At 55.7% G+C, this 9,425-nt stretch overlaps 1 protein-coding gene across 1 annotated transcript in view; it reads left to right on the top strand.

Moving 5' to 3' along the window:
* CMIP (c-Maf inducing protein) overlaps window positions 1-9,425 on the top strand; it is a 233,879-nt gene that overhangs the window by 109,209 nt on the left and 115,245 nt on the right. The gene's annotated exons all lie outside the window — the stretch shown is intronic.

Genomic DNA, 9,425 nt, shown 5'->3' with positions numbered 1-9,425 from the left:
CTGAAGGGCAGAGCATCACACACACACACACACGTGTGCACACACGTGCACACACCCCCGTCTTGCCTGCCCTCGAGAGGGCGGTGTGGCCTGGTAGTGGAGAACGTGGATGAGGGTTCAGACTGCCCGGGTTGGAGTCTGCTTTCTGCAGAGTGGTGGCTTTTCTGGGCGGGGGGTGGGGGAGCCTGGATTTGGAGGGTTGAGCAGTTTCCACAGTGTAAATACTCCCGCTGTGGCCAAAACAAGACCGCTTGAATGCAGACGAGGAAGAGGCGCACACAGCTGGCCTCCGGGAACCAGGAAGGGCCAGACCCGTCACACGCCATGACCGCTGCCGCGCGTCCCGGTGGGGGTGACCCGTGCTGCTGTGAGGTGAGAACCTGGGCTTGCACCTGACACAGCCATTTCCCGGTGATGCCTTATTCCGAGCCTCGGTTTCCTCCTCTACAGAACGTTCTGACAACAGCTTCCTTGAAGGTGGGGGTGGGGGGTTGGGTTCGAAGTGGCCGAGGCCGAAGGGCCCTTTCACGCGGCTTGTCGCGTCTTCGGTGAGCAAGCCACGCTGTTGTGTCAGGCCTGGGGTGGCTGGGCCCTGGGCCCTGGGCCCTGGCCAGGGGACTCTGAGCGTCTACAGGCTGAGCCCCTTCTTCCTTTAGGCCCCAGGAGGGCCTGGGGAGGAGATGTCGGGAGGGGCGAGGGAGGGGCTGAAAACACCTGTTTGAAGAAGATACCCGCTCTCCAGTTCTGGAGGTCCCTGGTTCCTGGTCTCCTTCCCATACCACCTTTGGGTCTTCAGTCATCAGCTTCCCCCCCCCCCCCCCCCCATTAACAGCCTCAGTAAAGAGGGAGGAATAGCATTGGCCATACCTTAAGAGGCTTCTGGTAGGGGCTTCCTTCCAAGGAGCAGAGTACAGAAAGGGGAAGAAAGGAATAACCTGACAGTGGAGAAACCTGCCAGCATCCCTTGGCCCGCCGGTCACGGCCATCGGCAGCCATGGCGAGTCATGTGAGGGCATATGCACCCTGGCTATGATGTGAGGAGAGGGACACCGTACCTCTGGGGACCTCCTCCCTCCAGCTCACAAGCCCGGTCTAATCATGAGAAAAATATCAGACCAACCCCCGCTGAGGGACATTCTGCAAAATATCTGACTGGCACCCCTCACAACTGCCCAGATCATCAAGAACGAGAAAAGTCTAAGCAACTTCCACAGCCCAGAGGAGCCCGAGATGACGAGACAACAAAGTGTAGTGGGGTGATGGGATCCTGGAACTGAAAAGGAATGTGAAATTAAAACCGTGGAAATCCAAATCAGGCACGAACTTTCACTATAGTATTTTTTCACTAGTTGTTAACAGGTGCACCACATTCACCTCCATAGGGGAACCAGAATGTGGTACCTGTGGGAACTCTGTGCTATCTTTCCCATTTTTCTGGAAACCTGCAATTGTCCTAAAAAGTGTATTAAAGGCGGGGGGGGGGGGGGGAGGCGTTCCAGAGAGGTGTGGACTCACATGGCCCCCTCCCTGGTGAACCTCAGTGTGGAGCTTAGTGGCAGTGTGGGCTGACGTGTGCCCCGTGCATTGCCTTGGTTGGTCACACCCTGCCCTGGCCAGCGAGTGGGCACGGTGGCCCTGCCTCCCATGCCGGGAGCCTGTTCCCTGACGCCCAGGACAAATCCCAGCCTCTCCTTGCACTCGCTGACCTGTGCTGGCAGACCTCCTCTCTTGTTCTTCTCGACTCCAGCCCCCTCAGCCTTCGTCTGGCAGGAGGAAGGGCGGTGAGTAGACCTCCACCATGAGACCCTTGGTGGGCTCGCTCACCAGGAAGCCCTTGGCCCCGGCCCCGGGCACCAGCCCGGGACACTTTGATGTGGTGTTCTGACTGGTCCTCCATCCAGTTCCCCTCCTTCTTTGCCCAGGGATTTTTGCACGTTCTTCTCAAGTCTCCAGAGACCTTGAGCTCACCATCTGAAGTGGCCGTCTCTTTCCTGGGTCTCCAGAATGGTGGTTTCTGGCAGCCGCCTCAGACTCAGCTTCCCCATTTCTGTCCATCACATCAGCCTCCCGCTTGGCTGTGGTGTCCGCTCTGAACCTGCTCAGGGCAGCGTGCAGCCCCTGTGAGCTCTTTCTGGGGACAAGAGAACCGTGGGGGGAGGCCTCCTATTCACGGGCAGGACTCTGGGGGTCAGTCTTGGAAAGGGCCCCCCCTCCCCCCTGGCAGATTTCGTGGGGTGGGGTGGGGGTGGGGTATGCTAGGTGAATGAGTTCTTCTGCGTTCTTCCTTGGAATTATTCAGAGTTGTTACTCGTTCGCTTCTTGGCCTTTAATAGTGGCCACAAAGAGGGGGGAGGAGCCAGTGTTCTTTGAGCACCTCCTGCGTGCAGGCACTTTTTATTTCTTCGTTCCCCCACAACGCTCTGGGAAGGAGAGTCTTACTGTCCTTATTTACAGACGAGCACCTGAGGTTCCGAGACGCTCACAGGGGTTGAGCCGGGATCTCAGAATCCATTCAGTCTGATTTCGGATCCGGGCTCCCTTCTTCAGGGCCCCCACTTGCCTGATGGCTAGCAGCCCCACAGTCAGAGGTGCCCAAGGTCCCTAGTGACGGTTGTGAAACCGACCTGATGCCTCTTGTGGAAAGTGACATAGTCAAGGTCGGTGACCAGCCGAGACTTCCCCGTTTTGGCGGCAAGAATCCCGCTTTCTGGAAACCCCTCAGTCCCAGGCAGACCAGCATTTCGGCCCCCCTGCCTCACATCCACGTTTGTTCGTGTTTCACACGCTCAGCAGCCCCATGGCCACCATATTGGATGGCGGAGGTAGAGAACGTTTCCATCATCACGGAAGGGTGCTGGTCTAGAGGGTTAGCCCTGCCGGGGCTGCCCAGCCGAGAGCCCAGGGAGCCCCCCCGTCTTACTTCCCCGCACTCAGCATCCTGCTGGAGCCTTCATCTCTGGGTCTCCTCTTCGCCCCACAGCCCCTTTGTCCAGACTGCCAGCCATTCCCCTGAGACCCCCCGCCCCGTCCTCCCTGACCCCCACCTTCTACTTCTTGGCCCATCCCAGGCTGACCATTGCCCGGCCACAAGGCCCTTCCCAGCCCTGGGAGTCCTCCCGCTGGCCAGCAGGGGGACGTGGACGGGGTGCTAAGTTTGGCAGTGGGCACCGTTGGCTCAGCTCCACAGGGCAGGCCCTAACCGGGGCTTGTGGTGTGTGTATGCTCCATAAGGAAAAGGCGATGCTTCAGCGGAAACTGAGAGGCTGCTGGAGGCTTTCCTGTTGGGCAGATTGGGAAACTGTCAGTCACTGAAGAAGTGAGGTGGGGGGCGGGGAAGATAGTGGAAGGTTCTAGAAGAGTCTTTGACTTTAACCTGAAATAGTCCCTCAACTTGGCTCATTTTCTTACCCATCCACGAGCAGGTTTGCTGTGCTCAACGCTGTGCTCCGTGCTGGGGGCTGTGCTCCGTGCTGGGGACGCATAGGTGACCCCTGGGGGCAGGTCACCATCCCTACCCTCAGGGGTTCGCAGACACTGGGGAGACACAGACGCATGAGTAAATAGTCACTTTGCAACTCACTTGGTGCTTACGCCACTGATCCTGAGTATTAGAATGGACCAAATGGAAGACAGTGGGGGCAAGGACCATATTGTCCCCTGGCGTCCCCAGGGCTCCATGCACAGTAGGTGCTCATCAAGTGCTTGCTGGAGAAACGTTTGTATAAGGTGTCGTCGCCATCTACTGAGTTGTCTCTCATCCCTCTCTCGTTTCTTCCTCTGAGAGGGGAACATTCATTTCTATAGCGTTCAGAGAGGCAGGCCCTCTTCTGGAATGTACTCTAGGAGAGTTGCCTTATAACATAACTAAGGTTAACTGAGCACGTGCTAAACACTTTGCCCTGATTGTCTTTTTAATCTGCCCAACAAATTATGTATGGATGGGGGACAGAGGAGGGGACAGAGGAGGAAGAGCTGGGCAGTTCAGCCCACGTTGTGTGGCACAGCAGTGGGACAGGGATCCCCCAGCCTCCTCTCCAGCTTTTCCGGGCTCAGAGCACTCCTGAGATGCTGATTCGGACTGAATCGACCCCGGCACTGACTCCCTCGCCCTCGCCCTCCACGCTGCCTGTGGAGACGGTTGCAGAGCTGTCGCGAATCCAGTTTTTCCAGGAGGCTTGAAGCACGGGCGATGTGGGCTTCGGGGAACAGAAAACTTTTTCTCAAGGTAGGCTTGTGGGTCTCCTGAGTGATGATCAGGGCCCCAGGAAGGAAGGTCCCACACGGAGGCTGACTTCATCCGTGAGCGTAGAATAAACACCAGGATGAGGGGCCCTAGAGGCCGCAGCTGGGGCCCAGGGACACACCGCCCTGCTCCCCTCCTTTACTCGCCTGGTGCCTCCAGGGGTGCCTGAATTCCTGCCACCGTGACCACCGTGGAGCCCCAGCCAGAGAGCTTTGAGCTGCGTGTGGGCACTTAGGAGTTCTGAGTTCAAGTCCTGCCCCTGAACCATCCCAGCTGTGTGAACTGCGCGTGCGTGAGGAGGAGTCTGCGTCTCTCGGGGAGGAATGTGTTTCTGGCAAAGCATCTGGCTCAGGGTCTGACCAGGGTTTGATCCCGTAACGAACACCGGAATAAACTTTGCAGGCTGGCTGAACTCTAAACCGTTGTGAAACAAGAACAGATGTTTATAAACGCTCATTTTGTGCCTGGTGCTGTTCTACGCGCTCTCTGTTATCTCACCTAGTCCCCATAACAGCTCTCTGGGACGGGTGCTACCAATCTTTCTTCAGATCTGAGACCCCATTGCTGGTAAGATACCCTCTTCTCTTCCGGACCTCGGAGAGAGAAAAGAATGTAGCAGAGCCTTATTACCCGGCCAACTTTAAGGGAGCTTCAACTGTGTTTGAACTGACGAAGTACGATACTGCTGTGTCCATTCGACATGAGGAAATCAAGGCACCGAGAAGTGCCCAACTTGTCCGCGCATAGCTAGCCAGAGGCAGAGCCAGGACTCCAACGCTGGGGGCCTCTTACCAGAGCCTGGTGCCATAGCCACTGTGGGGTGCTGCGCAGTTCTGAGAACTAGTGTAGAAGAGGGAGTAAGAGCACAGGGTGTAGAGTCAGATGCAGTTGGGGGTCCCGCTCCTGGGAATTACCGGGTGGCTTTAAGTTGTCCCAGTGCCTCTAAGCCTTGGTGTTCTCAGCTCCAAGTGGAAGTGTTAGGAGCGCCTGGCCCCAGTGGAGGCTGTTCTCTGCTGAGGATTTGACCGCCAGGGCAGTCACCATCATCACCATCAGCGTCATCCCATCGTCACCACCACCACCAGTTCATTCACAGTGAAAGAGGCTGCATATAAGTCTCTTCCCTGCTGTCCCCGGGGGCTTCGGCACGCTGGATGCAGTGTCTCACCCGGTCAGCGGCAATCCCAGCCCTGAGTCCCGTGACTCCGGGGTCTCTCCTAGAGTTAACCTGCGGGCCGTCTGTACGAGGTGCAGGTCACGTGTGTCTTCGGAAAGGAAAGACAGGGGCATTTTAAGTGCTTAACCCCTATCCTGAGAATAACAGGCCATCAAATTTGAGTTGGAAAATGAGAACGTTTTGGAGCTCATATGCGTATAATGAAGGAGTAGGAGAAATCACTTGATGAATTCTTTCTGGAGCACCAAGATGGGACACAGTGTGAGCTCCTTGATCCTGGGAACAAGCCCAGGGGTCCCATCTGTCCCGCCTCAGGGTCCAGGACAGATGGAGAGTGAGATGAGGTATTAGCCTCTGTTTCCTCATCTGTGAAATGGGCACTGTAACACTGCGTTCACTGCAAGCCCCATGCCTCTTCTCTTCCCTCACCATACTTCCTCTTTCTTATACCACTTTTTGGGAAATAATTGCGTGATTTTTCTTATCTCTGAAAATTTTCTCCTGCTTAGGCAGCTTAGAGGATGCTTACAAAGGCATTTTCTGAAGGGATGTTGTTAGAGGCACAGTGGATCCTGAGCGCGCAATGCCAGGTCAGATCTTCACCTGTGTAGGGAGGGAGAGGAGCTTAGCAGGAGGTGAGACTGACGGGGAGACTGGTACCACATTGTCCAGGGTCTCGAACACCACCTGGAGGGATTTGGACTTTTTCCGAGAGCTAAGGCGGTGCCACCAGAGTTTGTTAAGAAGGGCATTGGTGTTTTCGTGCGGTTGAGAAGGACTTCTTCCCAAATGAACAAACTCTGCCACCCTCATCCCCAACCCCTGCCTTCCTGCTGTTTCCAGGAATGTCTTAGCCTAGCATTTCCTAAAAGGAGTTTTGTTATATGATGTTAAGAGGGGTGCTAGCAAAAAGCAAGAATGACAACCACCACCACCACTGCAACAGAACAAACACGAGCAAAGATTCTGTGACATGGGTATACAAACAGTGAAGGCAGGTTTCTTGGCTGCAGGACTTTTCAGTGCCTTTAATACATCACTGTGAATTATAAACGTCAGTAAGGGGAGTATTAGAGACAGTTCTCCGCGTATATTTGTCTGTGGGACCACTCCCTTCCTCCCTCCCTTCCCCTTTTGTCCAAAAACGATCTCCTCTTGGAACCCACATTAGAGTTGACTCTGATTTGCCTGATCCCTTTAGCCCAGAAAGTATGAAATCTTCATGGATGGGCTGATATGTAGGGTATTTTTCCTGACCAGTTAGATGGGGACAGCTTGGGCCTTTCCACATGGGAGACATCACGAAAGGCTGCGCACAGGACAGCATGGTGGCCTCTCTCGGGGCTGAGACTGGGAGCAGCGACACCAGTCCCTGTGGGCACTGGCCAGTGCCATTGCAGATAAGCCAGACCTCTCTCCACACTGGTCCTCAGGGAAGGACGATGACAGAGACGAGCCCAAGCCACCTGCTGCCCCGGAACCATCCACTCCTGTGAGGTCCAGCATCATTTGACATCAGCTGACCTCTCCAGCTGTGTCTTTCTCTCTCCTCCGTGCTGGCCGGTGGCATCGGGGAGAAGGAGCATTGGCAAAGAGTTAGGAGACAGGTGTTCCAGATTTTGCTCAGTTTCTGCAGCTCAGGAAACCAACATCCCTCTCCTGAGCCTCTGTGGGTTCAGGTGAGAATTCCATTTGACCTTGGGGCAAGCACCTTGCCCTCTCTGTGCCTCGGTTTCCCCTGCAGGGAAATGGGGATGCCACCACCTACCTCATAGGGCTGTTGCGGGGGTGCTCAGGGGTCATCTCATAACGGCAGGGGGGAAGATGGGGGAAGAAGAAGGGCTGGTGGAGGTCAGCTGAGACGGATGGCTGCAGCTGGGCCTCCTGGGCGCCTCTCGGGGGTTCAAGGCCTTCCTGTCCACCCCTCTGCCTTGCCCCCCTTTGGCCCTCACTTACTCACTTGAGCCACCCACAAATCTAGTACCTTCTTCTCACCCAGGACAGCCCTCTGGACTTTGAAAGGCAGTTTCTGCCTTGAAAGCCATTCTGTCCGTTAGGGAAAAGGGTTCGCCTTGAGTCTCCTTCCCGAAGGAATCAGCAGAAACCCGCTGGGCCTGTTTTTGGGTGTCTCTCTGGGACGATGGGAGGAGACGTGGGCTTGGAGAGTGTTTCCGAACCAGAGCAGAGTAGGAGAGAGGGTCCCAGGCCCTCCTGAGCGCCCCGTCCGCCTGAGGGGCACCTGCCTTATGCTTTACCTGTCAGGACTCTTGTTCAGTGGAAGAAAGTGTCCTGCTGCTCGAAAAAAGTAAGACGATAGAACAGGTTCGCAGAGTACTAAGCTGGGCTGGATATGTCCCCGGTCGTCTAAGGAACAGGTGTTTCTGATAGAGCACAACCAGTCAGGATGTTCAGGTCCATGGAGTTCTTTCTCTTAGGGTCCTCGCAAGCAAGCACGGGTAGGGGCAGGGGGCGCCTCCACACCTGCCTTCAGCCGCACCTGCCTTACCAGCTACCCCGCCGCTCCCCCCTCCTCCCACCTCTCCGGACGTCCTCGCCATCATGAACTGAGTGTTGGCTGTGTTGAGCACTGGCGTCCATTGTCTTCTCTCATTTCCTTACCTTCGCAATGCCGTGAGGGCACGACTGCGACCAGACCCGTTTCCTGGTCACACAGGAGCCTGGGTCTCCCAGCGCCGGAACCTTTGACACGGTGAGCTTTGTGCTGGGCACTGAGCTGAGGATTTAAAAAACTCAGATCAAAAATTCGCACACCGGGACATAAACCGTTCTAAAGTGAATACTGTTGTGCAACCACCTCCTCTGTCTGGTTCCAGAACATTCTCACCGCCACTAAACTCCTTGCCCATTAGAAGTCCCTCCTCACTTCCTCCAGCCCCTGGCAACCACCCATCGGTGTTTTGTCCTGTGGTTTTTCTGGAAGCTTCAAATAATTTGACTCGTACAATCCGCGGTCTTTTATGAGCGGCTTCCTTCACGCGGGATGTTTCCAAAGTTCATCTGCACCGTGGCATCTGTCAGTCCTTCATTCTTTTTTATGGCTGATTTACATTCCACCATCCGGACGGACCGCATTTGGTGTAGCTGTTCATCCGCTGATGGACAGTCGGGTTGTCTCCACCTTTTAGTTGCCGTGAATGGTGCTGCTGTGGGTGTTCACCGTTGTGTGATTCCCTGTTTTCAGTTCTTTTGGTTGTTGCCTCGGAGGGGAAGTGCTGAGCTCAGCATTCGTAGGAATGGCGTCTTCTTTAATCCTCACAAAACTCCCGGAAGTAGGTACAGATGGGGGCACTGAGGCACGGTGTTGGAACCACCTGCCGTCACACCAGACAGCTCCCAAATGGCAGAGTCGGGCTTTGAATTCAGGGAGTGGGGTCCCCGGAGCCCAGGGCCTGGAGCTGCTGCTCTCTGTCTCTGCCACATCAGGCCTGAAACCAAAGGGCCGCCCCCCACGTACAGGAATGCTGCACTGCTCAGCGCAGTGCCCCCCGGATTCCTCCCTGGAGCATGTGTTTGCTAACGTGCCAGCTCAGCCCCCATTTCTCTGAGCCGGATGAGGCCAAGGCACCGTTTTCAAAAATCACTTAGACTGAGTTTGAGAAGGACAGGTGGGGTTAGGGTTGGGGACGGGGACCAGGAAGCCTCCTCTTGGAGTCAAAGCCCTGCCCCAAAAGGTGGTGAGTGGCCTTTGATTACTTCCTGGTGTTCCATGGGAGCGTTTTTCAGCTGCAAGAAAACTCCACTGTTTGAGTTAGCGGTGGGCCTTGGTGCCCGTACACAGAGGAGCCCCTCATCTGCTCTGAGACCACCACTCTCCCACAGGCACACTGATCGCAAACATGGCCCAGAAGCCCAGGAAGAAGCATCCCCAGAAGTGGCAGCCGACATACACTGAGCTCACAGCTTTCGTTCATCTGCACCCTGGGCGCGGCCGACAGGTGTATTGCTTGGGTTTCTGGGACTTTGGAAGGAGATGGAGCTAATGAA

This window comes from Puma concolor, chromosome E2 (assembly GCF_028749965.1).
Source record: "Puma concolor isolate L17-30 chromosome E2, mPumCon1.1.hap2, whole genome shotgun sequence".
In the NCBI taxonomy this organism is placed as follows: domain Eukaryota; kingdom Metazoa; phylum Chordata; class Mammalia; order Carnivora; family Felidae; genus Puma; species Puma concolor.
The sequence above is the reverse complement of the archived record's forward strand: the minus strand, read 5'-3'. Positions and strand labels throughout refer to the sequence as shown.